Consider the following 22,119-nt stretch of genomic DNA (forward strand, 5'->3'; position numbering starts at 1 on the left):
CATTAAGAAACGCTGCTCTGCCTGAAAAGGCTAAACAGGTCATAGGAACCGGCTCGCGCACTTCACCGAGAGCCCGGTCATCTCTGCGGCATTTGTCACAACCAGACGTGACTGACTAGCGCCATCGCGGGCAGAGCTGGGCGGTGTCGCCTGATGACTGACCGTGAAGCAGATTGATGGGACTCTGCGGCGATTAGGCCTCGAGGGAGAGCTTTCGCTGGCAAGACTCCGCGCACTCTGCAAACGGAACGGAGAACAGCAACAGGAGGAAGAAAATGCCCTTCCTTCCTCCTTTTAAAGAGCGTTTGTAACAAACACAGCTGCTCGACTGCAGCAGCCTGACAGCATCCAGATGTTGCTGATCTGGAAGCCACCTCATTACAGCATGCAAAGTGACTTGCAGGCCACTTTCTTCTTCTTTTTTTAAAATCCACATACTGAACAAGCTTCATGTGCCATTCTGTATTCAGTGATTTCCTTTAACTTCCAAAAATTCCAATGACTGATTTGAACCAGGTAACAATACAAATCTAAAAAGGCAACAACGTGAGTCGATCAGCCCAATGGACAGTACTGTACAAGATACCAACATCAGGGCAGTACAGGTTTATAATTGTTCAAAATTCAAAATCAAAAACCTGAACCCATAGTGAATTCTCTCAAGCTTCTACTTTGGACTTCCTATGCTGTGTTTGAATCTTTTCCCTAACCAGGGTAAGTGATGTTAGGTGTGAGGTATGGTTCTATCCAGTCTGCAAATATTCCATCTGTAGGTGTGAACTATTCTGTGTGACTGAACTCCTCATACTGAAAGATGTTTGCAAGGTTTGGGATAGGGCTGTGGGATACGAGGACCTGAGGACCTGGGGATACGATATAAGGGTTAAGGGTCAATATATTCCAGTATATTGCCAATACCGTAACAAAGGTGATAAAATTAGATTTTAAAAAAATAATAATAATCGCAGTTTAAGAAAACTGTCATAGCATACTTTGTATGCGATCCACATAGTGGGATCTGCATTTGCAATTAACACAGTCCTTGTAACATCCAACATCATAGCACCTTGTTTTTTTTATAAACAAAATTAAGAAAATTTCGATTAAGAAATTCAAAAAACCTGTAAACCACAGTGTTAAAACACACAGTATATATTTTAGATCCTGCTTTAAAGGTTCACAGTTTGCTGCAGTAAATGTATGCCAGGTTTTACTTTCCCAGTCAAGTAATTAGCTAAAAGAAAATGCAGTTCCTGCAAAATCCAACATCAAAATAGTTTTGCAATATGAACAAAGGAATTCAATTTGCTTACATCAATGAAAGACGTGTTTGCAGGATTCCTGATGTATGTATGTATGTGCTTATTATTTGTGTTAAGGTTTTTGTGGATGAAGACAAGTTGGTCAACATGGCCAACTTTCAGGACACTTCTGTGTCTGTCTCCTGCGGTGGAGAAAACTCTCTGCTACTGTGGACAGCTGAGGGCACTCGCTCGTGTTCCTTCCCCCAACAGAGAGGACTGAGAGTGGTAAAGGGGTTTCTTCTCCAAAGCTCATATTCTCAGCTGCAGCAGGGGCAGATTTTGATGCAGCAATGTTTTTGGTAGTGGTTGGTGGCAGGGGATGCAGCACCTGGGGCATCCTGACAGATCAGTAGGTGATCAGCCTCCTCCACCAGACCGTCTACCTCATCTTACTTGTGAAAAACATCCAAGCATCAGATCAGAACTGATATTAGTTTTACAATAAACTACAAGTCCAAATTCATCCTACTGCATATTTTTATTTTTGTACATAATTATTCAAGTCCAACTATTAAAACTAAATATTTTGTATTTAATCAGATGTATACACGTATAACCTTTAATGTATGCAATGCAGGAAAATAGCCCAATTTATTTTCTTACATTTTGTTGTTTATGGCAGCCACCAGAGGAGTCATTGGTCTGAGCCTTAGACAGAAAGGGTAGGTCCTTAAAGGCAGGATCAAAAGCTGGTGTCTGTCTCTCTCTCTGTGCGTGTCTCTCTCTCTCTGTGCGTGTCTCTCTCTCTCTGTGCGTGTCTCTCTCTCTCTGTGCGTGTGTGTCTCTCTCTCTCTCTCTCTCTGTGTGTGTGTGTGTGTCTGTGTCTCTCTCTGTGTGTGTCTCTCTCTCTCTCTCTCTCTCTCAGCCTTGTCCTTCACTGCTTGTGTGCCAGGTAGGCTTTCCTGTGTCCACGAGAAGCCTGGCATTAAGTGGTGTACTGACAGACAGGGTGGACATGTTCTCTTCTCACATTACCAAGGTGGCATCCTTCATTGGCTTGAGAGCCTTGAACACTTCCTCGGCACATGATGTCAGCCTGGCTCAGTGTGAAGATATCCTTTCCTATCTTCCTGACATTTTGCTGAAAGGAGCGCTTCACAAATGGCTGGTTGTGGTTTAAAAAAAAAAAAAAAAGATTAAAAATTTCCCCAATCCTGTCACGGGAAGGCCTGTGCTCAACCTGCATTTTGGTAGCTGGAACAGGTCTCGTTTGTGTTTTAACTGGTGGCTGGCTATGGTGCTGAAAAAGGCTGCACGTCTGAGTGGTCGCCATTTTGGTTGCAGGCGTTGAAGTCAGTGGTAACTTTGGTGTGTGAACTTGTTCCAGAGCGAGTTGAGAGGGATCCACTTGGTTACCGTTAGCCGTTTGCTCTTCCATTAGCAGTACATCAAAACAGGGTCTTGCTGAGTGTGCTCTCAGATTTGCCGTGTTCCCCCAAATGTTTGACACTGGCATGGCCTATGCTGCAAGCAGCCTATGGTCAAGTTTCAGTGTTTTCCTCATTGTGGAAGCCAAAACGAGCCCACACTTTCAACTCTGCATGCCGCGGATGCTGGTCTACAGCTTTTGGATTCAGCCTTCGGGGGTAATGTTACTAGTTCGCTAGGTTTATGAATGCTTAGCAGTGCCCTTACATTCTTATTATGTATGTTGAAGTGGGGGTGCCTAAAGCCTGCAGAAAGATTACAACACTGCAATCTGGCTCGCTAACTGCTCAGGGGTTTAAACACAAAACAAAGCGAACCACAAACTAGGCCACATTTCTGCGTGTAAACTATTAATTCAAAATCGATACTGTGTTTGAGAATTGTTACACAAAACATGATACACTTAAATATTACTCTTATTTTATTACACCCCTAGTTTGGGATACAAAAGTTGTCAGATCTTACTAGACAGATTTTGTAAATAAAATACAAGAACACTTATTATTATATTAATGGTTATTTGTGATTAATTTATTCTAATATAGAGTTTCTACATGTAAATAAAGACATCCAGACATGGGTGGAACTTCTTTGAAAAGTGTTGGGGACAATAATAGTTACTGGGTGGTGCATTCAGCTGCTCCTGAAAGCCAGTCACATTCCCTATAATGAATGAGCAAAGTCCTCGGGCACGCACACGTACACACAGAAACCAGTGCTGGTACTGGAGGGAAGAGGTTGAAGAAATGTTTTATGGCCACGTCCGTCAAGCCTATAGACACTGAACAATACAAGAAGTCTGCTTTGAGCATTATGATTTAAAATATATATTTGTAGTACAACTGTTTATTCTGAATTTAAAAATCATCCACTCATTTGTTTTATGAAATATCAGCTGCGTCACGTTAATTATCTTGGCATTGTGCGACATGCTAAAATAAGCAGAAATGTTTTCCATTACAGTCATTACAAACATATGTTCATACTACACATCAGTTCATACTATGAAACCACTGAGTTTCTTAAAATGTTTCATCAGAAATCGTTCATGAAGCAGAGCTTAATGAATGTTTACCATCACCCTAAGTTTATTAGCTAGATGTACTGAACATATGAATTGTATATTATTGTTTATAATGTGTAGCAACATTTAAATAACCACCAAATATTGAACTATTGTGATGCACATAAAAAAAATGTTTTAAAAATCACACCACCCCCTGTAATACACACACTTTATTTGGATCACACGTTTCTGGTAGTGTCTGAAGTTGACTTAAGGCTGAATCTAAACCTCTGAGCACATTATTTGAATTGAACTAAACATGCCCGTCTTATTTAAACGCCCTTCCAGCCTCCTAATAACATGTACAGATACCATGTATGGTCTAGGACTCAATCTGACACTTCACCCCTGATCAAAAACCTGGCCCCACCTTTTTAGCGCTCTGAAAGTGATTTTTGCTGTGAAAAACTGCTGAAAAAAGATGATTCCATATTTTTCTCATGTGCCTACATTTTTGACTAAAACCAGCCCTGTGGATGTGCAAACAGTTTTTCTTAAACTTAATAACCATCAATGTGTTTCAGACAGACAATGACAAACGTCCAAACGGAGGGAGCAATGGCAGAAAGAAGCAGGTGCCTGCCCATGCAAAAGAACTGGAGAAAAAACACATTAAGACAACAACAGGAGGAACAAAGAAGAATGAATTAACTAAAAGGGCAGTAAGTGACAAAGATGGACATGAAAAGAGCGAGAGCAAGAGGGAGAGTGAATAAAAGGTCTGTCCCTAGGAGTAGAAATGCCAGGGCGTCACATCAAGAGCTCAAACATGTTTAAACGGCAGTGAATAACTGTCACAATCAACAGCTCTGCTGTCTGCCATAGGAGATTTTTCCTCTCTCGCGTACACGTACACACACACACACACACACACACACACACACACACACACACACACGAGAGAGAGAGAGAGAGAGTAGAGTAAGGAAACATTAAGCCAAAATTATTTCCTATGGAGTGCATAACTATCCCCACTGCACAGAGCTCAGGCACCAGATTAGCTTCCAAAGGAAAATTTGGATGTGCTGAGTCATAAAGTTCTGCATACCGGATGACATCACACTCTACATAAACAAACTACATGTGCAAGTCACAGCAAGCGCAAGCAGAGAACCAGTGGCCTTCTCGTCCTACTTACACACGCACGCACTGACCAGGCAAAACTGGTAGAGCAAAGATTAACATAAGCATTAACATTAGTGGCAAATGAGTCATGTACTTTCAACTAGTCACATCCAACGCCTTATTAGAGCCACGTGAGCAGAACTCATGCAACTAATTCAGTTCAGCTCTCTAATCTTCCCCCCAAACCCTACAGTAAGGAATCAGAGGCTAAATTACAGATTTTTATCTGGAAACCTCATTTAAACAGAAGATACATGGGCAAGTGGGGGGGAAGAGGAGGGAGAGAAGGAGGGGAAGAGAAGAACAGAATGAGGGCTGGAGACGGTGACATTAACTTTATCACTGATCATTGATTCCACTGCCAAGGAAAGGGGAGCCATTATAGATACAGAAAGGGCACGGACACATTCACACACGTGGGGCTATCACAAGGCATTCAGTCACTCCAGACAGAACAGGCCCTTTTTAAGCACCTCTGCTATCCAGCCAGCGATTCATCAGCCGCCTCTCGGCCACCTTTGATCACGCCGATCGATCAGTAAGCGATCGGACGTGCAGATGGGGAGGGGAACGCAGCCCCCGCCCCAGAGAACAGGAGGCACTTTGAAGGCAGTGGAGATGTAAAGTGGTGGAACAAGCGTGCACCGGCGAGGCGCCGAGCTGCACGCGGATGATGAAAGACTTGCAATTTGGATCGAGCTTTTGAAAACATAGCCGGGGTCACGCGAGGACATTCAAAGCAATCAGCTGGAGAGACGGGACCACCTATGGCATGCTTAAAGAAAGCAGACTTTTGGTGCCTTTAAAGTCACATTAATTAGAATTCTTCATAAACCCCTTCTACAGCAGCACCTGTAAACACCACCTGTAGCAGGATGGTTTTGCTCTTGGTCAGACAGACATCGCTGATGAAGCACTGGAGCTAATGAGACCAGAACACCTTCCACACATCCAAGGCCATTTTAAAGGCCTTTTAGTGGGGCTGAGGAATCCTAACCATTACCCATTTGTCTTGTCCTATTTTTAACTATTTTAGGTCAATCCTGAGCTCTGCTTTACAAAGTTCACATACTTGATTGCATGATGGCTTCTGAAAACTATAAAAATTTGTTCGAAAAGCCAAAACAAAAGGAATCACTGCATAACAAGCAATGATGTCTGCCACATCAGTAGCAGTGATTTAACTTGCTTGCAACCTGCAAAGTGCATTATATGCCTTCAAGAAGGTGGATCTGTTTGCTCCATAAAATAGTAAAGTGAACAACAAGGTGCCTGCTTAAGACATCGTTAATATGCCAGTGTATTCAAAAGGTGGTCTTGTTCGAAAATAATTGAACACCACTGACTGACAACATATAACTCTACTTCAGCCATGTGTGAACTGCTGTCAGAAAAAGGTGTCGCCCGCACACACACACACACACACACACACACACACACACACACACACACACCTCAATGCATATACACTTCCACATGGATGCCATGTGTGGACAGCAAGAGATCAAAAGGTTGTGCAGATGGCTTAACAAGCTGTTAAAATCATGACAGTAGGAGGTCTACACAGAGAGAGAGGGGCACACTATAGGAATTTAGCATTAAACTGAGATAAAAAGAGGATTATTTAGCCTATTTGGAATCATAACAGTGGTCGAGTATAACAGTACTGCGTTCGAGTATCATGCAGTACACTGGCTCTGTGAATCCACAGCAATATGACATACCTCAGGGGTTTATTAAAAAATACATTTATTCACCAGCTTTTTGGATATCAGAAAGTAATCTGAATCATTATTCTACATAACCACAAAAGGCTGCGCAAATATCTTAGCAAAAATGTTTTAAACATAATATAAGACAGAGGGAGGACGGGGAGCGCCATGATGAGCAGCTCCACCCCATTCAGTTAGGGCTGGTAGAACATGGCGGTGGTGACTCCAGTGCCTTCCACAGCGTGGCGTTTCAAACGCAGGGCTATCCAGGAGGAGTTTTATTGCTACGCTCGCGCCTCAGACACAACAAGGCGAACGTCGCTCGAGTGGACCTACGGCTAGCAAAGAGAATACCTCGCGTCGCAGAGGCTCAGCTAATGGCCTGCAGTCCGCTGCACTCCCGCCACAAACGCACGGCAGGACTAGAGGGTGGGAGTCTGGCTGGCATCAAACTCAGACCATGCTGCCAGCGTACGCAGACACACACAGAGATGACGCACAACCACCAAGGCTCGTCTCATCAGCTATTGGTTATTCCCCCCCCCCAAAAAAATGGATTAATAATTCAAAGAACTGAGGCCAAAGCCTCAAACCTTTGTGCTTAGATTTGTGCTTACACACAACTATAATTGAAAAATCCCACCAGTAAACCAACACTTTTTATAAATTAATAAATATTTAGCAATAAAGTGTGATTTCTTTTAACGTGCATATTCCTAAGTGAGAACTGGCAAAACAGACCTCTTTTCAATGGTTTATTCTCTTAAACCCAAGGCTTATTCTCTAGTTAATAGTCTTATGGCATATTTAGTAAGTGCTGTGAATTTTTCTGTAACTACACTATTTTCTACTATGTAAGATTCAATCACAGTCACTTTATTAGCCTGTACATGCCAGCTACAAGAATTTGCTTTGGTGTGATGGAAACCACTCAATAGAGTACAGAGCCAACACTGAGCTAACAAAATACTGACAACTACGGCATAAACGCTCACAACACAGGGCAAGAACACAGCAGCACAACTTACATATACATAAACACTATTAGAGAGAACATACCTGGGCAAACAAGATACAATTTATAGAAGAGGCCAAGCATCTCTGTGCAGATGAATTCAATATTGGTACATTGGTCTTGTGCAGTTGTGTAAAAGATATGCGAGCATGAGAAAGGAGACTCTAGATATGATCTTAAAGGCTTAAAGTGGCGCTTGCATGCATGTGCAAGGACATCCGGTTCTCCATGAGTGCAGATCTACAAGCACTACGGACCCATATTTGCTGTTTGTGTAGAGCAGGTGGAGTAGCTGGCATCAGTGCCGCAGCAGCCGTGCACAGTCTCCGGCTGCTCCAGGTTGACCCTCCAGATGCACAGCTACAGAAAACAGTTCCTGCCGTCTGGAAGGCACGCTGGATGATGTGTAACGGGCTCCAGCGGGTGCAGCGTAAAACACAGTGGGGGAGAGCGTTTCTTCTTTTAAACGACAAAGACGAGTCGAGTCATAAGCTGGCATTACTCAGTGCAGGGTTTTAAAAAATAAATAAATAAATAAAAATATATATATCAAATCTCCATGAGTGACCAGTCAGCTCCAAAACAGGCCACCTCCGCAGCCCCGCTGAAGATGAGCAACCTCGCCCACCATCACACCGTGTCAACAGCAAACTTCTGTTTCTGATCGACTCACTGAGCATGCTCCGTGGCCCCCTGACCCTGCCAGCTGCTGACAGCCACACACTTTCCTTCTCATGTGGTCGTAAACGTGAGAAAATGTGAATTCTAAAGGGACCCTCAGAGAGGACCATTATATTTATCAAGTAGTTTTAAATCTCAATAGCTGTCACCTAGGCTCAAGAGCAGCATAAAGACGTCAAATCTCTCAATCTCCAGATCCATCACTTGGCCTGTAGTGGAGTAGAGGACTTCTTTTTTTCCAATTGCATACACACACAAAATGAAACGGATCCGCCAAACATCAGACTCTCCTTTTCTCACACAGAACCATATGCTGGCAACTGCCCCACTTCATGAATATTCATCAAACTCATTACCACACAAGTGGGGAAACAAGTGATATTTTACAGCAAGTGTGAAGGAGCACTAGGCGCGTATGAAAGAGGAGTCACAGACACAGACCACCAGACAGACAGACACAGACCACTAAACATACACAGACAGACGAAGAGGGACGCACCCACATGCACCAACACAAAAGGACTTTTCTGTGTGTACCGTGTTTTTGCAAGTCAAACAGTCAAGCTCTCTCTAGGCTCTGGGTTCAGAAACCAGCCTCTGCTGCTGATTTACACAAGTGAAAGAATGAAGCACCCATCAAGCCCCATGCAGAACGGCTGCATCTGTGCACCTTCTGAAGTGAGAGCATCCTAGTCTAATCTGGATCTAACAGGGCGTTCAAACACAGTTCGCAATTCATTTTTCAAAATGCATCCTGAAATTCAATAACCACCCTAAAAAGAAACAGAAATGTGGGCACAGAGGGTTTCTCGCATGGGAATGCCACCTTCGCTCTTTGCATTTCACCCGTGTGCCAGCGGGGCATCCCGGAGTGGCAGCACGTGACCGCGACTGTCACTCAGCTCTCTCTATATGCCCCACCACATCCCCAACACTCAACGCCAACACCTGCAACACATCTAGTTTTCCTCTCTCTTCCATCCTTCGCTCAAGTGCATTTGCTGAATGTAACCCCACCCATCGCCTAAAACCCTTTCCAGAGGTTTGGGGATTATGCTCTCCCCATTATACGACGTTTTTTGCTCTAGTTTGCACGTTGACGGAAAACAAACGCAGCCGGATGAAGAAAGGCACCGTCACACTGAGGTAACATAGCTTTACGTTACACTACAACAGACAAACAGAAGTGAGAACGCACTTCAGTACAAATCCCTGCTCTCAGGCATTCAGATAAATAACACTTAATTTATATCCAAACAGCGAAAATCATTTGTGCAGTCAACAAAATCAGAATACAGATTGCCCGCATAAACAATCTTCCAGAAGTGGTCAATATCATGACAATTGTTCTCGTAATAAAATCACATTATAATGCACTTCGCTAAGCATACTGCATATACTTCTCAATAGAAGACTGGCTACTACATGTACCAATTAGCCTTAAACATCAGTCATGTCACACCGTCAATTTACAAGCACATTTTATCAAGCAGAAGACCAGAGGGGTAATTAAGCCTATGACTGTAGCTTATTTATCAGCCCATTTTCACTCCTTTCTCCTTAAATACTTCATTGTTGTAAACAAATTAAAACTGTCCTTCTCCATAGGTGTTCATATTATTTCTTGAAATGTGGTACTACAGTTTTACTGGTGTGTTGTTCCAATTTTTTGCTGCATCAATCTAAAGATCACGGTACGTCTTATTAAAAAGTCTTACTAAAGTATTACAGTACACTTTTGCCAAATTGTCCACCCGTACACTGCTATAGTGGTGAATCTCGGAATGCAAACCCTCTGAAAATGTCACAACCCATCTGAGATCCTGGAAGGCAGCCCACTTGCAGCGTGGTGCGGAAGCCACACTGGTCACTCCTACGAGCTCCTACACCCCTCCCCTTCAGTTAAGTGCAGCCCATCACAGTTTGTTTGCTCACAATTAGTTTACTTTCCACACTGGAGTCCACCAGAAGTATGGAGGAGAGAGGTGAACAGTCCTGCACTCAGGACGCCGCGGGGGTGCTCGGTGACGCAGCGAGCGCTGAGCAACCATACCAAACAGACGGAGCTTGTGCAGACCATGGAATGCATAAAAACGCACGCACGCACACACACCAAGCAGTGCTTAGGGTTTTTGTTTTTACTGGCCAGTCTTGCCGATGTCCTGTCATTGCAGGCAGGCAGCCTTCATGCCCACGTATGTGCAGACACCGCATGACATATGACAGTTCACCTGCACATCACAGGGATGCAACACTTCTGCAGTGATACTGCTGCTACAAAACACAAATCGCCCATGTTAAGGTTAACTATGAAACATTATTATTATTATTATTATTATTATTATTATTATTATTATTATTATTATTACTACTATTATTAATTATTTAACCAGGGTTTCTGAGAACAAGCATTCAGAACATGGTTGAGAAAACACAACACTCAAAGCCTGTAAAGGTATTCAGGGCTACTTTTTTTACTCAGTATTGTGGGGAATTCGCAAGCCAACACATAGCTGCTCCTTCCCTCAAACAAGATAGCCAATTTCACAACCATATGAACTATCGATTTCAATCAGACAATAGTGTGCGTCTCTCTCTCTCTCTTGCTCTTTTTGTACAATTACTTTTTCACCTGGTAACGTGACTCTGGAAAGAACGCATCAGTGTCTTTCAAGCTGAACTCCTCTCACCAAAGGTCAGTATCTAATGGCTAAGTATTGCCTAAACCCGAGCACAGTGAACCTCTGTCACTGGACATTCAACTCTCTGCCACCAAGGCTTTTACACACACACACACACCCCCCACCCAAAAAGGTTAAATCTAAAACTGAAATGCCATCTGTTCTGGTTATCTGCTAAAATCTTTTACTGTTGCAAATGCAGACACACACACAAAATGGTTAAAGCTACTAAAATGCCACTTATCAGCATGTCCTCTAAATCTCTCCCCCCTTCTCTTGCACAGCCACACTCTGGTCCTCTCTCTCACGGTTAGAGTCAAATTAAATGCCATCTAGCCATAAAGACAATGATCGTCAGCAATATACATTTACCTGAATACTAATGAAGATATCACAACACAGGGCAAAGGAAAACAGAAAAGTCCATGTGAGCATGTTACATAAGGAGAGAGAGAGCGTGAGAGCGAGTGAGATCCCAGATCAGAGTGGCTCATCACTGTAAAAGCAGCTTTAAAATGTGCCATGGCATCAAGTACATTAAGAGAAAAGTTACATTGAAATTTGTAACTGGGACAACGCTGTCAGAACAAAAAACAGCTTAAAAAATTCAATAACATCAGTAAGTTCAATAGACAAGACCACTTGTCTATTCTATGTAGAACAGACACACATATAAAGTGATAAAAGTCACCACTCACAAACCTGAATTCTAAAATTTAGTCCATCACACGCATGCATAAAAAGATGCCAATATACACAGTCACCTGCTAAATGTTCTTCAAACATGCTGTTTCACAAGCACACAAGCACATACAAAATGTGAGAGCAATAAGATATTTCATCTCACATATGAAAGCACAGACAAGCATTTGTGCGACCCCAATCCATATTTCAATTTCCATCCCCCCGTGTAAACTAATTCAATCCAGGCTGTATTCCTCACCAGCAATCGCCTATGAAAAATGAGCCTATTCTCACCCACAGATTTTAAAAGCGCCATTCCACACACACACTTTCCCCATACGTCTTCTCATCTCCAGAATCAGTGATATTTAAACTGTGAATATTTACTGTTGTTTGATTAATCACCAATATTCAGTTTCAAACAAGCTAATTAGCTTTGCAGCTCATTTGTAACACTGCAAATCTAAAACTGGAAAAATAATCATCAAACTTTACGTTAGAAACTAAATATGATAAAATATTTTTAAGCCCATGGCACTCAAGTATTAGCAGTTACACGTACCACGTTAACATGACATTTAGCATTCGCTCAACTCTTTCTAGACAGCTTTTTTTTAAAATGCCGCCGCCACCACCACACTGACAAAGTCTGAACAGCAGCGTCATCAGAGCAATGCCCTTCCAGTCTTTACAAAACCTGCCCTGACCCAGAGGACATCCCATCCAAAGCTGGACATTTCACTCAAAACAGTACCGTCATTAAAGTAAGCTAGCTATTTCGCCGCACATCGGTATACCATGTTGGTTAGCTCGCTAGGTGTAGATTGCCATACATGTAAAAGGAAATAAAAGGTACTTTCATTCATCAACTATAGATTCTTCTGAGAGAGGGATTTAGGCATTTGAGGCAGTTATCCAGTTACATTATCTGAACAGGTTCCAGCAACTCTTAAGAACTGAGAAATGTTTAGCTAAGCACAGCAATGCACATACTGTAAATACAGTAGATGCGCACTAATATGCAATCTCTATTCATGCTTGTGCTCCAAAATGAGCCATTTGCTGGAATGCCACCATTTATTGCTGTGCAGGTTTATGGAATGTAGAAGCAACACTCTACCATGCTGCGTTGCCTCAAGGTTTAATATTCATCTGAGATGTTTAAAATTTCTCAAGCGTGTTAAAGTCGTTATTTTTAACACCACTTTAACCCTAGTGTTTCAGACGGTGGCTGTGTTTTTGGCTCTGAAAATCACAAAAAATTATTTTGTTTCTCTGACATTAAACCCATAATTAGTGTAATTCCTCATCTTCTATGGGTGTCTAAATACATACTCACTGTTGTACATCAGTTCCATTACTGCAGCAAATATTCAGCAACTGTCACACAATCAAAATCATCACGTGGTTTGTAGCCTTCAAAGTCACACTGTTCAGTGCTCCAGCCCCACTGGTTTACAGATCATAATAAAGTATGCCACATTTCCAACAAGTGCAGGTCTTAAGAACAGCCGACGACAGTGCTGATGTACAAAAAACAGACTGCCTGGTCACAATTCACAAAGCTACACTTCCCAGCTTACACATTTAAATGTGCTCGACACTAAATTACGCTGCTTTTTATTTACATATATATATGTGTGTGTGTCAGTTTAGATTTGTCTCATAATGCATAAGTGAATTATTCTTAAACCTAGCCTGGGCGAACTAGTGTTGGAGATTTGACCTTTATATTTTTATATATATATATATATATATATATATATATATATATATATATAAAGGTCAAATCTCCAACACTAGTTCGCCCAGGCTAGGTTTAAGAATAATTCACTTATGCATTATGAGACAAATCTAAACTGCCATCGAGTTGAAGTAAATGTGAAGGAGCTAAATGAAGCCCTGCTCATGCTAATTTAATGGAGAGCCAGGAGGCAGTGCGCCTTGTGCCTGTGCACTCATAATAAGAAACTAATACGTTATATATTGTTATCTACTACACTACCTTAGGCCTGCGTCAGCACTACCTCCTGCTCTCAACATGAGGGAGAGCAGAGGACTCACCTCCCAAACTGCTCATTCCTCTCATGACTGCAGATTGTAACCAATTCTAGAGTTAAACAGAAACATCTGACCTGTTACATTCATATGCATAACTATTTCTGACCAGCTGCATCAGTGCAGCTAGAGAAAAACAAATGCTGTTTGTGTGTGTTGTGCTAACTGTGTGAACTGTGCTAATGTATGGACTGTTTCACTCTACTGTGCAAACAAGTCACTTTGTTTCTTCCGCTAACTTGAACAACCATGACGTTATTCTCGACACCAAAATCTGCCAATGAGCTAACCAGTTATAAAGATTACAAAAAAAGTCTGTTGTTGCAATAACCTCATAAATTTAAAAAAGGACACCATCATTGCATACAAACTTCACACACACACACACACACACACAAGTTATCCTGTCATTGTTATTCTTCAACTGCAGGGTGCTATAAGGAGCCAAAAAGCTCATTTCCAAGCACTCCAAAAGAACAATGCAAAGAACCAGCATGCACCTAAAGTGGGTTGGTAGAAAGTCCAAGAGTAGCTTGTGAGTGAGAATACATCTTAAGTGTTTCCACAAAGAAGTTCCACAGTTCTCATCAAGGATCATATATTTCTTTTGCCTGCTGAGTTGCCTGCGGAGCAGCGCAAAAACTGGGTAATGAATATTAAGAAGCTATAAAATCAACAGATCCGGTCATATGACGGCTATGACATCTACATAATTCCCTATTTATAACAAACCTCGTGGACAACTTGGCTGGATTTTCTTTTAGTTTCTGCACCTAGCAAAGGCCGAGCTAATGACGGTACACCTATTGCACAATGAAAGGACAAGCCTGGTGTTTGTGCAGTCGCGTATTCCACCCCCCAGCGAACACAGCGTTGGGCAGGGTGGCAGAACGCCAGTGAAACGCTCGCATTTGCGCCTTCGTTTTTTTTTAAATGCGAGTGGAATTTTTAATAGAGCAGCACGCGCGGAGAGAGCTTTTGACCCGAGCGTTCCGCCGTTTAACCGAGCGTTCATTAACCGTGAACACAGACGTGCGCGCCGGTGCACGCTACTAGAAAAATCGGATACTGCCCTTCCGACAAGGCGCGGCGAGACTTAGCGCGCGCCCTGCGTGCCCAATGCGCATGCCCAGCAGTATCCACGCCCGCTAAATGAAGAACACTAGCTAAACAACGCGATCAGCAATACGTTAGCTCTCCGGCCTGCAACTTAGTTCACTAGACAGCTAACTGAATGTCTAGCTTGGCTAACTAAAGACAGCTATCGTTTAAATTAAGATGAATATGAACTTATTTGAATGCGCAAACATTAGTTGATTAATATTAGCTTACTTAATATTTCAGTCACTAAACTAGATTGCAGGTGTGGCTGTGGGTTTTTTTATATACATCATTTCGTCTTTATTCCCCACCAACTTCACTGCTGCCACAGCAAAGCAAACATACGTCATTAATGCAGTGTCCATTAGTATTAAAATGCCTTGCCATTGGAAACAATAGTGTGCAACAGTGCACAGAGGTCATGGTTCAGTCCACACCACAGCTTGGACATCATTGCTCAGTACAAGTTCAGTATGTCAGGAAAAAAGCAATAAAAGCCCACAAACGCACAAGGCTAGATTTCTTTTCATTTATTCTGAACGGACAATAGTGCGAGTTAGTTAGTTCCACCTTGTGTCGTATAGTTCCCGACACGCAACAACGACATACCACTCATCCACCACTTGCTGTCATACTTCAATAGTTCCTGTGCATCATTTGTATTTATCATAGTGTGACTTATTCAGATGTCAATGAACTACTTCAGCCAAGTTTGGCACAGCATGTTGCTAACGGCTTAAAATGTAACATTTGGGTGGAACTGGTGGGTGTGAAATTTGAGTCCACAGTACGGTCCAGTGCTCCATAACAAAAAGCTTACCGTAGAAGCCTGGGTTAGGGTAATGTTTAGGCCATAAGCATGGCTAGGATCACAATTCTACAAGTGACAAAAATGTGGCATGTTGAAAAGGAAGATTTCACCATTTTATTTACTTACTTTTCATGAAAAGAATTCATAGTGGCAATGAACTGATAATATACTGCCTAGCAGGAGGTTTCCATCTTAATCCTGCTATTTGCATATCACAATAATGGCTTCAATATTAGCCTTCATAAACAAACAATCTTGCAATATTCACTATCAGGAAAAATCCATCCAGGCCTAATACGCAGGCCCTATTCTTGCCGGAGTTGACTCCAAACTGCAATTGCAGGAGTTTCTATTTATCCATCTACTCCGTTTATTTTATCTGTTCTGTAATTTATAAAGTGGCATGGAAAACTTATACAGCATTTCCCACAAAACCACACAATATTTGTCCTGCAAGCACTGGCACTTGACAGTCTTCAAGAACTATAGAAACTGCCTTGCCAACTTTTTACAATAGGATAGAAAATTGCCCTTCTAGATGATAAAGAAGAAACTTTGTATACGTAAATCCTACTAAACCATGATTGAAAAAACAAGAAAGAAATACTAGCCACTGAATCACACACACCTCTACCAACACCTGGGTTAACACAAAAGTGCACAATTTGTTTAAAGGCCATCCATGCATAACATTCATACCCAAGCAGGTGCAAAAAAAATACAGTCTTACTCCTCAGGTGAATGAGCATGGAGAATGGGGGATGGGTGGTACAAACAGGTGTAACGAGTAGGTGAATGTGTGCAAGCGTGCTCTTGTACCAAATGACTGGGTCTCCTACAGCGACCCTGCATCATCACCAAGCAGGTGGAAAAGAAGCTACAACACCAAAGTGCCCAAGTAAAACAAGCCAGTAGTACAAGCAAATGAGCAAAATGCATTCTTCATTACTTTCTCCATATGGATAAGGGCTCTCATGCCCCTTAATATCTAGCCCATTCAGGCTCACTTCTTACCCAGACCCAATTTCTGCAATGCAGCAACCACACAATCCATCTTCTCGCAATCTCAATGGTGCTCACTTTCTGGCAACAAGCACCCCTGCAGCGCTGCACTGCGCAGGCAGGAAAAAAAAAAACTCATTATTTAGCAGGATATGAAGGCAGGTCAGTGCGCAGGCGCTGTGACAATTCTATCTACACAGACAAGGGCTTTTTTTTTTGGCAAAGGCTTTATTACGGACGTGCAGGCCCTTTTAACAAAAATAGCTTCCTCGATAGTATATCAAAGATTGATTATAATTATACAACCATAGTACAGGAACTCCGAATTTCTTGATAACAAGCTAAGCATATCAGAAACAAAATAAGTTCATTCAAGATCTCTCTAAAACTAAAGTAAATGTTTGCCAGCTGCATGCTAACGCTCCACTTAAATATAGCCAAAATGCTAACGTTAGCTAGCAAGTTAGCTACAGTTAGCTGGCTAATACCCAGGAGGTTGCTAGGCTAGCTGAGTTTGGTCAGACGGCTAAACAAATACGGAGAGTTTTAAAGGAGGCAAAGAGTTAGCTAACGCCAGCTAGCCAAGTAACGGCAACAGATTATCACGCAAATTGCGCAAAGCTCAAACTAGTTAACATACCACAGAAACATGTTCACTTCTTAAGACGACAAGGCGACACTAATCAAATTAGATGCCAACGGTCATCTTATTCGTTAGATCAAATTTGCGTTTTGTAAGAACCACAACACAGTTGTCAGAGATAGCTAGCCAGCTAGCATGGAACAAGAAGCTAGCTACTGAGTTCATTAGCTTCAACTAGCCCCCGAACAAATTCCCCGTGGCCTGTAACAGTCATAAAGTACGTCCTCACGCGGGCGTACCGTTGTCTTCCACCCATACACTTGATGAGAAATAAAAGATTCAATAAACAGCTAAATATGTCGCATCTAGTACTACAGGTTTTTGTTTTCAAACTTACCTTTTTGAAGCTTTTCTTCGACCGTATCGGATATTTTTCTGTCGCGCGTCTTCACGTCCGGGTTAAACGAATGACGAAAATCGGCCACGCGCACGCATTCACGAGCATGAGCAAGAAAAGGTTTCCCCGCACCGGAGAAAACGCAGCCGGTTCTCCTTACAAACCCGATCAAGTTCACATTTTCGTGTTTTATCCTTTGTGTAATCCACAGAATAACTGCCCGTTTTACATCCTGATCCTGGCAAAAATGTTACTCTGCACATTAGATCTTTGACGTGCAATATTGTAGACCAGGCCGCGAACTATTTACAATCTGAAATATGGGTCGCAATAGTAGGAATATGTATATTGCTCATAAAGACGTTACTGGCAGTTTTCGTTCTTAGTATTTTCGAAAAGTTTGTTTTAAGTTAAGTAAGAAAAATAGCTCACCTTTAAAGGTTTTGTTATAATCATTTAAAACGGCCCGATACTTTGGATATATTTGGCAGCATTCAGCTTCATCAATGTCTTGTATGAAGGGGTAGGTTTTGCTTAAACATTGATTTGACAGTTTTATTCTTTCAAACTATTGTTAAAAATACGTACTTATTTTAAGTAAATATTTTATTTAAAATATTTTAATATTTTAATACTTATTTTAATTACTTATTTTAAGTCATACGTAAATATTTTAAGCATCTTTATAGAATGTCTGAAAAACCCGACTTAATGAAGATATTGCATGTAACACTTATAGCAACTAAAAAGGGTCTTATTATGAACACATTTAATTGTTTTTAAACTACTGTTAGTAATATTTTTGTGTGTGATTTTGTTTTGCTCAAAATAAGCCTAAATAGTTTTTAATGTGTTTATTAATCATTTGAAAATCTACATGTCTCCAAACCTTTGCTGAGTAGTGCATTCAGTTTCAATCATTGACACGCAAAAGAGTAAAAATGTGATGATTCAAGGTGTCTCATCTTATGAGATGAAAATCAAAATGACTGATCTCTATTTCTGTTGAAGCTATTAGTTCTGTAGATTGGCATGATGAGCCATTTTAGGCCTACAGAAAAAAACTAAGCAGTCAGCATTTTAAATATTTCTATAAAAAGATTAAAAAGTCATTAAAGTGTTTTAAAGACTTATTTACTTGTATTTTGTGTGTGTGTGTGTGTGTGTGTGTGTGTGTGTGCACCAGTGTAAGAGAGGAGGCTCATGCTGAGGGAGGCCAAGGAAGGGATTGTAATTCAAAAAATAATTCTAACAATGTTTAAAAAGGGCCCCCACCCTGCTGCTCAGGGTGGGGCCCCAGAATTTTGCACTATGCCTCTCTGTGTGTGTGTGTGTGTGTGTGTGTGTGTGGCTGACTGACTTCTGTGTTCCTCTTCCAGCCTTGCATCTGCAGAGAGATCTGAATCAGAGCCAAAGCAAGTTCATGAAAAAAAAAAAACACTCAGTGGGGGGAAAGTAAAATTTGAAAAGTTGAAAGGAAGAAAAAGGGGAATAAGATAACGGGGCCGGCGTGGGGGTGTGAAGCTATGCATGGCTACAGAAATGTAACCCCATAACTCAATTAAGCACAGAGCTTGTTAAAGCAGTGGCTTCTGATTTAAGCCTAGCAGCTGCTTTTTCTAATGGGGGACTTGTACGACGCCATTCTGTTTCATATAACGCCAGCTCCCTGGTAGTCTCCGTGGTATGATTCTACCCCTATGTCCCTCTAATGCTGTGCTCGACTGTGACTGGGTGTAACGTCTTTGAAGCTTTAAAGGTGTTTTTCTCAGGCATCGTTTCCATGTTCCGCTGCAGGACAAATCCATTACGTTTCCTATAGCAACAGCAGCGAACAGCTTTGCCGTTGACTTGAGCGCTGCTGTTCTGTGAAATCTGAGAACTAACACGCCGGAGATCATCAGTCAGCGCTGGCAGTCGCAAAACTCCCTAGCTAAGAAAAGAGTGCTACTATAGCCCCAGAGGCGGGTGTGTCTTCTGGTTAAAGCGTAGACTGCTCATTTATAACGCGTCAGGTCAAAAGCAACGCTCCTATGCTCCATATGCTTCTCCACTAAAGAGAGGCTTTTTTTGTTATAAATATCACCATTTGTGCTTTTGCATTGCGAGCATTCTTTGGGTGCCATACGAGGGTCGTTGCTGAAGAGTTTAGATCAGCAGAAAAAGAAAGCTTGCATCAACACATGCTATGCCAGTTATTGCCTTCTTGTTCCACCTTGTTGTCTGGTCCGTTTCACTGTCAGCCAATGGCTTAACTGTCGTATGGCGTAGGTATTACGCTTTGGCCACTGTAGCTGCACGATGGTCGTTGATGGCGGTGAAACACCGAAGCTACTGAGAACACGCCATGCTCTGGGTGGTTAACTCGAAACTAACCTTGCATTAGTCTCAATTTACCTCACCGAGATGCCCATGTTGGTGCCTAGAATCAACTCAACGTCACTCTGAAATCCATTAGACCGGCTCTGGGTTACGGCCACGCTATTACGATGCGATTCGCTGGAAGAAGACAACAGATTTGGATGTGTCCTGTCCTCCCGTCGGGCCGATGCCAGCCTGGCAGTGTGGCATTGGCACGGAGCTCACCTCTAAGCCAGAAGCACGGCGGTTCTAAATGAATTAGACACAAATAAGCATGTGGTGGACAGGAGGACCAAACTCTGCAGGGATCATGGGAAAGAAAAATAGAACTATAATTAAAGCAGGATATCTTCACCCCCCCCCCACAACGCACACACACACACACACACACACACACACAATATGTGTTTCACAATATTCCACCATCTGAATGTGTGAAATATTTTAATATACCTGCCATTCGCCTACCCCCATTCACCCCGTGTGTCCGAGTATCACTTACCACTTCACTACTATTTGGAAAAATAATGAGACATGTTGAGAGAGGAATTGAGTTACCTGCATATTAAGGAGGGAGTCTGTAACGGGAACACACGCCAGGGACAACACAAGGTATGGCAAGCGAAGGATGAAGAAATGAAGGAAAGACAGAACGAAGAAATTAATCTTCTTGGGAACGAGGTGGTCTGGTGGGCTAAACTCCCATCTGTGTTTTGTTCTGCTGTTTTTAATCATCCCTTCTGATAGCAAACATGCGAAAGTTCAGTTATGTTTACCGTTTACCTGGACTGCTTGTTCGCCTTGTTCACTATGACTGAATTGTCATGCCTTGTATAATCAAGAGTATAATAAAGGAAGAAAAGGGGTAGAATTAAATATGCACTTCAGCAATAGTGTGCACTACACACTATTCACAGATATCTCTCTCTCTCTCTCTCTCTCTCTCTCTCTCTCTATATATATATATATATATATATATATATATATATATATATATGTGTGTGTGTGTGTGTGTGTGTGTGTGTGTGTGTGTGTGTGTGTGTGTGTGTAGAAGTTTCCATAGAAACAGGACGCTTGATCAGAGGTGCTTCATCATCTGTGAAGAGACAGACAAAAATGAATCCGACTTCATATCTCTGAGGAGATACTGTATGGATGCATTATCAGTTGTATGGATGCATTATCAGTTGTATGGATGCATTATCAGTTGTATGGATGCGTTATCAGCTGTATGGATGCATTATCAGTTGTATGGATGCATTATCAGCTGTATGGATGCATTATCAGTTGTATGGATGCATTATCAGTGGTATGGATGCATTATCAGTTGTATGGATGCATTATCAGCTGTATGGATGCATTATCAGCTGTATGGATGCATTATCATCAGTTGTATGGATGCATTATCAGTTGTCATTTAGAAGAAATTCCACTTATACTTTGGGAAAAACACCCACCCTATAGACTACACATGGTCCTACACCATTACAGTTAACACAAGCACAGTGCTTGTTAATGCCAGTCCTTAATTTGTGTTTTTTGAATTGGCTTAATTACAACCAAGAAAAGGCACCTCACCCCCTTCTTGGGTTAGTCCTTCCCATGAACTGCAAGTCCATTCCTTTGATGTAGAGTATGTAGTCCATAATCTACTCAGATGTTTTTGATCCTACCAACGTCTCTCTCTTTCTGTCCTCTGAGCTTGCAATTTAGGAACACATTTCCCTTCAAGGAATGTAGGGGGGAAAGGAAGTGACAAAATTTCTAAAGAGCAGAGGAAAGGTTACCACCACCAATGCATGTGCAGTCTGAGGGCAAATTCCCCCAGTGGAGTATAGGTGTTACAAGCATGTATGGTATTGCCAGGTCTATGGGACAGATTTGCACGCGAGCGCACGATAATCGCCGGCTCACTTTTCTTCAGTTTAGCCTCTGGCGCTTACGGACGTGGTGTTAAACGCGAGAGCAGTATGGTGGAAAAGCACATACGCAAGGAGTGAAGAAAACATGATTTCCTTGCTGTGCTATAAGACAGGCCAAGGTGATGTGAATCATTAATTGAAATAGGTCCTTGTGAATAGATGCTGGTGGGGTCATTACTGATCGCGCT

General features: G+C 42.0%; 1 protein-coding gene across 2 annotated transcripts in view; it reads right to left on the minus strand.

Moving 5' to 3' along the window:
- spop (speckle type BTB/POZ protein) overlaps positions 1-17,733 on the minus strand; it is a 62,384-nt gene extending 44,651 nt beyond the window's left edge. Inside the window, exon 1 of one of the 2 annotated variants that reach the window (XM_026997944.2) lies at positions 17,649-17,733. The gene's annotated coding sequence lies outside the window, so the exon portion shown is untranslated. The remainder of the gene's footprint in view (positions 1-17,648) is intronic. The other variant, XM_035527018.1, reaches the window with a different exon arrangement.
- Positions 17,734-22,119: the final 4,386 nt, after the last annotated feature.

Source organism: Electrophorus electricus, chromosome 1 (genome assembly GCF_013358815.1).
Source record: "Electrophorus electricus isolate fEleEle1 chromosome 1, fEleEle1.pri, whole genome shotgun sequence".
In the NCBI taxonomy this organism is placed as follows: domain Eukaryota; kingdom Metazoa; phylum Chordata; class Actinopteri; order Gymnotiformes; family Gymnotidae; genus Electrophorus; species Electrophorus electricus.